This window comes from Paroedura picta, chromosome 6, assembly GCF_049243985.1.
Source record: "Paroedura picta isolate Pp20150507F chromosome 6, Ppicta_v3.0, whole genome shotgun sequence".
Classification (NCBI taxonomy): domain Eukaryota; kingdom Metazoa; phylum Chordata; class Lepidosauria; order Squamata; family Gekkonidae; genus Paroedura; species Paroedura picta.
Window position 1 is genome coordinate 63,799,750 of NC_135374.1, and position 11,145 is coordinate 63,810,894.

Sequence of the window (11,145 nt, forward strand, 5' to 3'; positions counted from 1 at the left end):
GTTAACCCCTCTCACTCTACCACCTTAAAGTGAATTCCCACAACTAAATAGAGGACCACCTATTTGGGTAATACCATTGCTGGTCTTGGAATGAATGGGGAGACAGTTGAGGCAGATTTCTCCCACTTCAGGCTTCAGGCATTGGAGACTGACTAATGGATCTGCAGTGGCATGGGCCACTGTCAGTGCTGGCAGACAAAAGGTCATTCTGCAGCCAGCCCCCAACTGTGCTGGAAAATCCCGGTGAAGCTCCACTGTGTCCCAACAGTCATGAGGAGGTCGCAGCTGGTGGCCTGCCCTGTACATACTCAGAGGCCTACAGGAAGTAAGAAGACTGGAGCTGGTGAGACACTTCCCCCCAGCCCAAGATACATAGGGGCAGTGGGACAAGAGCCTTCAACGTGAACAAGGTACTGATTCAAGCAGGGGCAGCAGGACAGCAGATACGTTTCCCCTACGCCTTTCCCAGTGGATTTGGCAGTTGAGGAAAATTCCGCTCTCCCCCTGCAGATGATCCAGCCTGGGCCTCCCCCAATCCCACGTGTATGCAACCAGGAATCATGTTGGCCTTTCTGTGGTAGGAGTACCTGGTCAAGTGGTGACTATGGCTGATCTCGCCCATAAGGCCTTTAGTACAGTGACAACAGGATCTTTTGAGATAGAGCTAGTCAAAAGAAATGTCAGGCTTGGCCTTGGGGTTGGGGGAGCTCCTTTCAACCACAGGATCTATGGCAACAAGCTCTCATAAAGAGGGAGGGGAATGGTCAGAAAATTTTCCTAGGCTTTTCCTAGGGAAATTTTTCTGGCCATTTCCAGCCCAGATTCAAAAGGTGTCTTTTCCTTCTCTTAACTACCAATTGATACAACAGGAAAACCTGGACCATTGACTTCAACCAGATACTAGAGATTTTAAGAGATCATCCAAAGGTTCCTCAGTTTGTCCATTCCCTGAATTCTTTGATTACATGCTAAAGGCAGAATGGGCATTTCCAGGCAATGGCACTTTCCAGAATAAGGGGGGAAATGTCTTCACCTTTCCAGCAGGCAACATGGAAGACCACAGGTCCCTCTGCTAGATGTTCCAGCAGTAGTCTGAGATTCAGAAGCAGATTTGCTTCTTGTTGAAGGATTCAGTTGATGATGGTGGTGATGATGAAACAGCCCTACAGAATCTCCTGAAGGAGCCTCTCTGACAATCTGAGCCTCCACTGTGCTCTCAAATCTCTGGTGTGGCACACAATAATCTGTAGTGGCCTGAAAAAGCATTCTCCCACCAGCCACCATGTTCCCAGAGCCCCAAAGCCAACAGGAGTCCATTGGCAGCCAGCCAAAGACCCATTCCTCACCAGAGCCTATGGTGACACCTGACAGGCAATATAAAGCCCAGTGCAACCAAGGCCAGATGCCAAGCTGTGGGGCATGGGGCTCTGTCAGTTGGTTCTGCAACTGCGAGAGTTAGCATCTTGCACTGTGGTGGCAGCTCACATAAACTTGGGCACAACTCTCCAGTAGGGCTGATCTATGGGGGAAGCAACTGCAGAGGCCAGCAAACCACTGCAAACCTGATCTCCCCCATTTGCATCGGCACCTAGTGAGCCCACTGATCCAGCAAGGCAGCTTTCCCACCCTCTGCTTAAATAGGCTGGGAAATAATCTGGCTCAATTGTCCAGTTTGCAGGTGTTGATCTCCTGTGGCTGCACTTTGTTTTGGGCAGGAACCAGCAGGAACTTTGGGAAGGTGTGAAGCCAGTCAAGCACTTTTCCTCCTTTGCGCCACCTCAACCTGGACCTTCTGTCTTCACCATTTCTACAGAGTATGGCCATACTACCTTTGGTCCTGTCCTTTCCCCAAGCCAGACTACTCAGGTGATCCATCATGTGCCACCCTGTAGCTAGCATCCAGAACCATCCATGGTAGCCACAGGACCAGTACAGCCCCCCTGGTGCCTTCAGGCTAACAGCTCTGCACCCCTGGGGTTCACTAACCTTGGGGGCTGAACAAGGCCTGGAATTCTGGCAGGCACAGCCCATGTTCTCACAGTGTTAAAGCAGCACACAAGCATGTTGAAACAATACCTTTTTCTGGGAACATATATTGAAGCCAGGAGTAAACTTTGCACAGGCATGACCACATGGAGAAGGGGAAAGCTCTTGAGTGGAAATAGCCCATGCCACACAGTGATATAAATCATGGGTAGTCAACCTGTGGTCCTCCAGATGTCCATGGACTACAATTCCTGGCAGGGGCTCATGGGAATTGTAGTCCATGAACATCTGGAGGACCACAGGTTGACTACCCCTGATATAAATCACAAAAACTAAATTGAAATAATTGAATGTATAAGTAATCATTATTGATAACGCCTTTATCTGCCTTGTTTTTCTCCCACCCTTCCTCCAAGGAGCTCAGGATGTCGTTTATGGCTCTTCCATTTTATCCTCTCATATAAGATTCTGACTGAGAGACAGAGAGAGCAAATGTCCCAGTGATGTGACCCAGGTATGCCCTTCACTGTGCAAAAAGGAATGTGACTGCAATCCTCCATGCCCATTATGCTTTTAGCATGCAATCAAAGAATGGTCAGGCTAAGAGAAGCCTACCCAGAAAGCTTTGTGTGTCACAATAACGTGAAGTCAGTCTCACTCAAGAAGTTTCCTGGCTGTCACAGGAGTCACTTTGACACCATGGAGCCCGGGCTGGATTTTGACATAGGTGCTCTCTAGGATTAAAAAGGTCTTATTTATTCCAGTATTTCTCTCTGCTTTCTTCAACTTCTGTCCCTTGTAAAATAATTACTCTGGCTGCCCCAACCCATACAAGGTAAATAATTCAACTAGAAGCAAGGCCTGGTAGAAGTTTCCGGTCAAATAATGGTTCTCAACAAGATGGAAGTCAATGTGCTCTGATTGCAACATAAAGTCATAAATATTTATAATTAGAGTTCTCCACATAAGGCAAAGATTGGATAATTACTAGGCATTTGGCAGGAGTAAAAGGTCACCTGGATCAGTGGGTGACACCTGTGGTGGGTTAGGGTTAGGGTTAGGCCGTTCTCACTTGTCAATCCTGACTTAATATTTCATTGGGATGGATCCTAGTCAGAACTCTAGTTGCATAACCGATTAAACTTTCTGGACTAGCTTCAGAGTACGTCTGCCAACTCTGAGTTGGAAATTACCTGGAGATTTGGAGAATGGAGTCTGCAGAGGATGGGGTTTGGAAAGGGACTTCAATGGGGTATCTTGTGATAAAGTTCATCTTCCCAAGCAGCCGTTTTCTCCAGGTGGACTGATCTTGGTCACCTGGAGACCAGTTGTAATACTTGGTGACCACCAGCCACCACCTGGAGGTTGGCAACTTTGTTTCAAAGTCAGCCCCCATCAGAATGCAGTGAACAAAATCTATAGCTATGCAGCATGGATATAATCAATTGATCTGAGGAACTGAACCACAAAAATGGCTAAATCACATGAAAATGGTCACTATGGGAAGTAATTGACAGGGCAATCTCAGAGTTCTAAAATCCATTGAAGCTCCTGGATTTAGAACTCGGTTTATGATTGTTCTGTGTGAAAGCTGTTTTAACACAGTTCCTTTTAGTAGCACCTCTGCCTTATTTTGCTTTTATCTACCAAGAGACTATATAGAATTTGCTGTTAATCAAAACATAAGTAATGCATACGTGAAGTATAACTTAAAATCTTAATGACTTCCCTACTCCCTTGTTGGTCTCTCAGCACAATTCATCAAAATTGGCACAGCTGCTGAGCTAGTCATTTGGCCTGGAGCAGGGATAATTGCTGCACTTCTCCTCCAGAAATAATTGTGGCCTGTCCACTTCAAAACCCACTTCTTGGTTTCAAGCGATGGTGCCAGTTTTCCTATCCTTCACAGCCTGGAGGCATTTGCACAGTACTTAACCTCCACATTTCAAGGATGAGCAGAATGTGTCCTACAATTTGGAAGACAACAATTTCAATGTGTCATTAACTGCAAATTACTTTGGAAAATGTCTGCTTAAATATCTGGGTTTAGATGTCACAGCTCAGGGGTTGATCTCTAGTTCAGCCCTAAGCTTTGTTGTTCTTTAGTCCGGTTGTGAACTAATTCACAACCTGACCCACTTTACAGAATTATTAGATGTAAACAAGAATTGTAAAGCACTTTCTACACTGATACATTTTACTGGGGCAAGTGGCTTGTACCTACTTTCCTTGTAAGAACTTTTTGTGCGGTGAACCTGGTCTCTATTTGTGGTTTGTAGTTTATAGGTTGATGGGAGGGGGAAGAAGCCGGTGGATAGTTCTATAACTATTCTTAATAATGAGATACTTCCTTCATGGGCTGGGAAGATACAGAGGCTCGTGATGGTTAGAGTTATCAAGCAACATGATGACCTTGTCAGGCATACCAACTGCAACCTTTTATATTGCACTTTTGATACAGGGAATTAGGTTGTCATTTTAATGGTCTTAGGAAATGTTAAAGTAGTTAACTCTCTTTTTTTTCTCCCCCACACTATTGTATTGTTATTTCATTCTTTTCTAAAGGTATAAGCCAAATGTATTGCATGCTTTATTGTATGTATTGTAATGGAATTTATTGCATTGTGTTCATAATTGTGTATTTCGTCCTGAGTCTCAGCAAATGATGAAATAAATAAACACATAAGCCCATGCTGGAGAAGCCTGACCTGGCTACAACCATGCCATGTCTTGATAACTTCCAAACTGTATTATAGTATCACATTCAAAGAAGGATTATTATTGAAAAGTTCTCAGAAGCTTCATCTGGTTCAAAGGGCAACCATGAATCACTTTGCATGAAACCCTTTGCATGAAACTCATTGGTTCCCAGTTTGTTTCTTGGTCCAATGCAAATTATAGTGTTTCACCTTTAAAGCTCTAAAGTGTTTGGCTTCAAGATATGTATACTAGAAATAAAGCCCACAGGGGGGGAAATACAAGGGAGAATACAAAAATTGTTGGTAAGGGATGTCCAGAGGCTACTGCCCAGGCAGGACAAACCCGTGCCACCCTGCCCCCGTCTTAGCCCACAGGCCACCCTTCACCTCTGTCATCGCTGCTCACCTCCAGACTAGGAAGATCGGCTCCCCAGGCCAAAGTGGCTACTTTGGAGGGTGGACTCGGAGGCATGGTACCCTTTTGAAGCTCTGCCTCCAAACCTCAATGAATATTTCCAGCCCAGGAATTGCCAATTTCCAAGTGGGGCTTGGAATTACAGCTCATCTTCAGACTCCTAGAATTACAGCTCATCTTCAGACTACAAAGATCAGCAGTAGACTGCCTCTGCCCAGGGACTGGCTGGGTGAAAAAGGAGCACCCTTTTCCTGCCCTGGTTCTCTCTCTCTTGCATCACTGCAGCCATTTCCAGAAAATATCCCTCCCATTTGCTGGGTGGGCCACCTACCCAACAACCCAGCCTGCCTCTCCTGGCCATGCGGCTGACTCAGAAGTGTGTCTGTAGGACGCAGGAAGGGGGCTGTGTTGACTTCTTGCTAAGGCTGGCAGTGGCTCTGGGGGACAGGGGAGGGCAGCTTGCTCCAGACAGAGCCATGCCCGGGGGAGGCTCTTGGGTGTGCCCTGCTTCACTGTGGCACATAGAAGCACAGGGGCTGAAGGCAAGCAAGCAGCCCTCAAGTTCACAGGTGGGTGGTACAGACAGGGCAGGGCCACAGGAGTCTGCTCTGTTGTGGACCCTTCTCTGTTCTGCTCTGCAGGAAGAGGACAGTGCTCATTGGTGGAAGGTCTCTTTGGACGTTTGACACAAAGACCAGAGAGACCAAACCAAGGGGCAGATTTGTGAGCTTTTTCTCCTGGAAAGAGTAAGTTTCTCAAAGCATGCTATTTTGTCTTGCTTTCAAGATTAGCACTGTTTCTCTGGGCGCCTGCATGCCCAACTGCTTCTAGTATGTTTGCCTCAAATAAGTCATACATGTACAATAGATCAGCACCAGGTTTCCAGGATTTAAACAGGATTTAAACAGGACTGAGTAGAGAGTGTGAGTTTCCCTAGCAGAAGATGCGAAAAGTATGACAGGCTGGATTACTCACCCACTGGGTAAGATTTTCTGCTCAACGAACAACAGTACGATTTGGTTTAATTGATTTCATGCAAAAGCAAAATGTATTTGCACCATGGAGATCCTATTTTAATTCCATTGCTACAGCTGCTGTCTTTTCCTTCATACTCCCACAAGCCCAGGAGCATATGCTGGGAGGGGTGGGGTGTGCATGTGGAATCTTCTTAAATTCCTCATCTGCTTTAGCAAAAAAGCCATAACATTTTTAGAAGACTACCAACAACATTCTGATATAGGCCTGTTGTAATTAGGAAATGCACTGATTCAGCAACCCTGATCACCACATAGCCAGAATGAAACTCTGCAAGTGATCCTCGTACTTATTGTTGATGGCCCAACTGCAGAACCAGCCTGAAGAAACAGTGTGGTGTCATGGGTGAAGTGTTCAGACTAGGATCTACCAAGTCTGAATCCTCAACTCTGCTGTGGAAGCTTGAATGGTGACCTTGGGCTGGTCACACACTCTCACCTTGGCCTACCTTGTAGGGTTGTAGGATAACATGGAGGACAGGAGAACAATGTAAGCAGTTTTGGTTCCCCATTAGGATGAAAGTAAATAAAGACCAGTGCAGCGGCCGCCACATACAAAATGCATATTAGGGCAGGGATAAGCCTCAACGGTGCAGAGCTCACACTCTGTATGCAAAACAACATGTCTATATTTATGTCACCCAGCAGGTGCTCGGCAACATGCTGGCAGCACCAGAAAGACAATACTGAGCTACATTAACTAAATAGTCGGAATTTAGGTTTCCTATTTAATGTCCAGAGCAGGATATAATAGTCCCCAGGCACAGTTTCCTATACCTAAGGAACTCAGGAGCAGTGCTGGGGGTAGGAGGGATGATCTTCATTGAGTGACACTCTAAGAATTCCCCCTAATCTCTGTGATAAAGATCACAGAGACCTATTATGCACGGTGGCCACTACACTGCAAGGCTACCGTGTTGTTGTGGCGGGGCAGGATGCCCTGCCGTTCCCTATGTACACATCCTGTGCTGGGGCCAGGAAGCCTTCAGTGGCAGCGGCTGGGGGGGGAGTAGGGAGGGGCCGGGCCCCCACCACATGCTACAGCGGGGGCAGGGGGATGCCCCTGCCGGTTCCGCGGCTCCGCAGAGCTCGCAGGGGTGTGCGGTGTCCCTACAGCAAAAGTAGATTGAAAAGAAACCATCTAAATTACCATTATGACCCCTGTGATACACTGGCTTTTATAACACTGCAGACTTGGAGGGCCATCCTTAGCACAGGTATATGCTTCTCCATTGACTTCTGAGGATGACACTGTTAGTCACTTGCAGCACTGAAAAATTGCCCACAGTCTTCAGCCCTCACTAAGGAAGCCATGGGGGTCTGTGATGTTTTCCCTGCAGGAATAGTATAGCTGCCTCCACATGCTTTGTCTCATTCTCCTTTGAGTGTTTCGGAGAGACAACGCCCAAATTAAGACCATCCACAGCATGCTTCACCTTTACTGGACCAGAGCAGAGCACTATGCCTGCTGCTCCTGTACTGCTTTCTCCCTTTCTCTGTGGGAGACCCAGATTCAGGTATTCACAGCTCCCTCCATGCCTTCTAATGACAAAGCCTCTGGATGAATTTGGTTTAGTCCGCTATAGCCTTAGACAAGTCCATTCAGTTGCGTTACCTTTCACCCAATGGTCCTGACCTCTCCGTTGCTTCTGCACTGCTTTTTGAGAGTCACAGGTAAAGTATATATGCTTCAAATGGGAGACTGCTTTTCCCTCTAAATATTAGCTGTAGGCAGACAAAACTATGAACAGAAGAGGTAAAGACTTTGTTGAATTCCTTCTGTTCCTGTTTGGTCCTGTTCAAATATAGTATTGCTTGCCCAGAACTATACACATAAACCAACAATCTAGCAAAATAATTGGCTCTTTCAGTACATTCATACTGTTTAATTCTGACTGTAATAAGTGTCAGTTTGCATTAGAAGCCACTATTTATTTACTGCTTTTTTATCCAACCCTTCCTCCATGGAGTTTAGGGCATCATGCATCATTTCCTCCCCTATGTTATACATGCAACAAGAATTCAGTGAGCAAAATAGGTTGATAGAGAGGGAGGGAGAGACTAGCTCAAGGTCACCCAGACATATTCCACCCAAGGAATTTGGCCCAGGCCAGCGCTCATCTGGTTGCAGGGCTGATGCCTACTTCCAGATGATGTCAGCACTGTCCAGGGCAGTTCCGAGCCTGGCATGACTCAGTCCTTTGGTTGGCCCGTGGCCGTGGCCATGCTGCGGATGTCATCAGGGCCTGTCAGGCCAGGGCCATCTATAAAAGAAACTCCTCTCCACAGCCGAGTACAGCGTCCCAGAAGGGACAAAAAGATGCCCAAGGCGGCAGCATGGCACAGCTTCTTGGGGCATTTATTTTTATTTTTAAGATGGTGGAATTACAATGTACCACAATCCCAATTTCTTAAAATCTTAAAAATAAAAATAAGTGTCCTTGGCAGCTCCGCTGCACGGCAGAACCTCATTGCCCTAGCTGCCTCCTCCGGAGGCACAAATCCTGGGTGGACCAGGCATAGTGGGAAAAATGCTTCCCTATACGGACCTGGGGAAAGGCAGGGCAACCTGCCCCAGTTCAAACACCCAGCATCAGCCTGGTGCACCAGCCCGGATGCAGAAAAGGTACCAGTGAGCTTCTTGGCAGAGAAGGGATTTGAACCTGGGTTCACTATCTGTCACAATCAACCCCCTGTTTATACAAGGCTCTGAGGTAGAATAGTGGCCAGCCTTGTCCCTATACCCTTTTAAGAGTAATAAAAGACATATGGGCCAACAATGTTTTGATATTAATGAAATATTTTGTATTGTGTCAAAATAATGGCCTCCTGACTTCAAGAAACAGCAAGATTGGCTTACATGCTCATCTAAGAATGCTTTGATGTCTGCTCTTCACCACCAAGTATAGATGATGGTGAGATAAAAGATGCTAACCTGGGATCAAGAATGGAAGAGGTGAGACATGTGACTGTGTAGGCCCTTTGGAAGACAAAGACTGGAATGAAGAGGAGGTAAAGGTCATTCTGGTAGCTTTGGGATGTTTAACAGTGCACTCCTATGCAAAATTATTCCAGTCTAAGTTTAGTGAAATGTTAATAACATATGATAGGAAGTGTGTGTGTGTGTGTGTGTGTGTTAAACACCATCAAGTCACTTCCAATTTATGGCAACCTCGATGAATTAATGGCCTCCAAAACTAACAGCTGCATTCATGTATCACTAACAGCCGCATTCATGTATTGTAAAGTAAGGGGTGTGGCTTCATTTACTAAATCTATTCATCTCATGTTGGGCCTTCTTCTCTTCCTGCTGCCTAGAATTATTGTCTCTATGCCTCAGTTGAGTCATTTTAGCTTCCAGGGAGAATTGAGGCTGAACTCACTGATTTATATTTTGACATCCACAGTATTGGTAAAACTCTCTTCCGAAATCACATTTTAAATGAATCAACTTTCTTCCTTGTCAGCTTTCTTCATGGTCCAACATTTCCAACCACACATAGTAATGGGGAATACTATAGTATAAATGATCGTGATCCTGGTTGTCAGCAACATTTCCTTGCACTTAAGGATCTTTTCTAGCTCCTTCATGGCTGTCCTTCCCAGTCTTGATCTCCTTCCGATGTCTTGGTTGCATTCTTTCTTTTGGTTGATGATGGAGCCAAGAAATAGAAAAACTTGAAGAATTTCAATTTCTTTATCATCACCCTTAATTCCCCAATAATTTCCCAGTAATTATTACTTTCATTTCCTTGATGTCCAACTGTAATCCTGTTTTGCTGCTTTCTATTTTTCCCTTTATCATGAGTCATTTCTAGTTTTCCCAATTTTCTGCCATTAATGTGGTATCTTGTCCATATCTCAAATTGTTAGTATTCCTTTCACCAGTTTTCATTCCATCTAAATCTGATCAAATTTTCCTTATGATGTGTTCAATACAGGTTGAAGAGATAGGGAGGTAAAATAATCCTTGTCTGACACCTTGGTCAACCAGAAACCAAACTAATTCTCCATATTCTTGCCACACAGTATTCTTTATAGGTTGTGCACCAAAACAATCAAATGTAAAACACATATTTCTTATAAAACCAACCATAATTTTTATGCTCCATACAGTCAAAAGCTTTACTATAATCTGTGAAACAAGTTGATTTTCTTCCAAAATTTTCTCATATGCTCCAATAAGCAATGTAAATTATTAATATGAACTCTAGTGCTTTTACTGAACATATTTGGAACATCTGGTATTTTTCATTCCATATATGGTCTTTATGGTAAGATTTTGAGCAGGATTTTACTCATATGAGAAATTAATACAATCCTAATGACTTTCATTCATTTTGCATTATGAGTTGGCAGTCTGATTACTATGAATGGATCTATCAGTAGGGTTTGACCTAAAGAGATGCCTGATTGAATTGATGTGAACAAGTGTTTCCTCCCAATCGTGCAGGTGAATTACCCATTCAGGAAACAGCCAAGAAACATTAGCACTTTTTGTGAAATCTATGTACTAATCAGGCATCACAGTAGGCACTCAGTGATAGATCTATTCAAAGTAATCAGGCAGAAAATTTGCAGCAATATAATGGTTGGATCCTTTCTTCCTCGTTCTTTCCCTGTGCCATTAATTAAAACAGCGCACTCTTTGGAAATAGGGATTTATTTCTTAGAATATATTGCATTTTTGCTTTGCCTGGGAAATTGACAGAACTATAATTATTGTCCAAATATGGCAGTACATCTGTAGTCTCTTGTGTGATTAATGGCCAGCTGATGTTGGTTCTCAGGGCCATCACCACACATATATTTCAAAACATTCCTGCCCAGGCACTCCACCTCCCTTCCATTCTTAATGCCAGCATTCCTAGAAAAGGTGGCACTATTTGAATGCACTGGTTGCGAAGTTCAGCAAGATTCCCTCCCCCCAATCTCCCCTGGAACTGCACTAAACAAAACATGTTGTGACCAAGATCTTCCAGCTGAGAACTACCTTCCTTTCTTGTCTAAG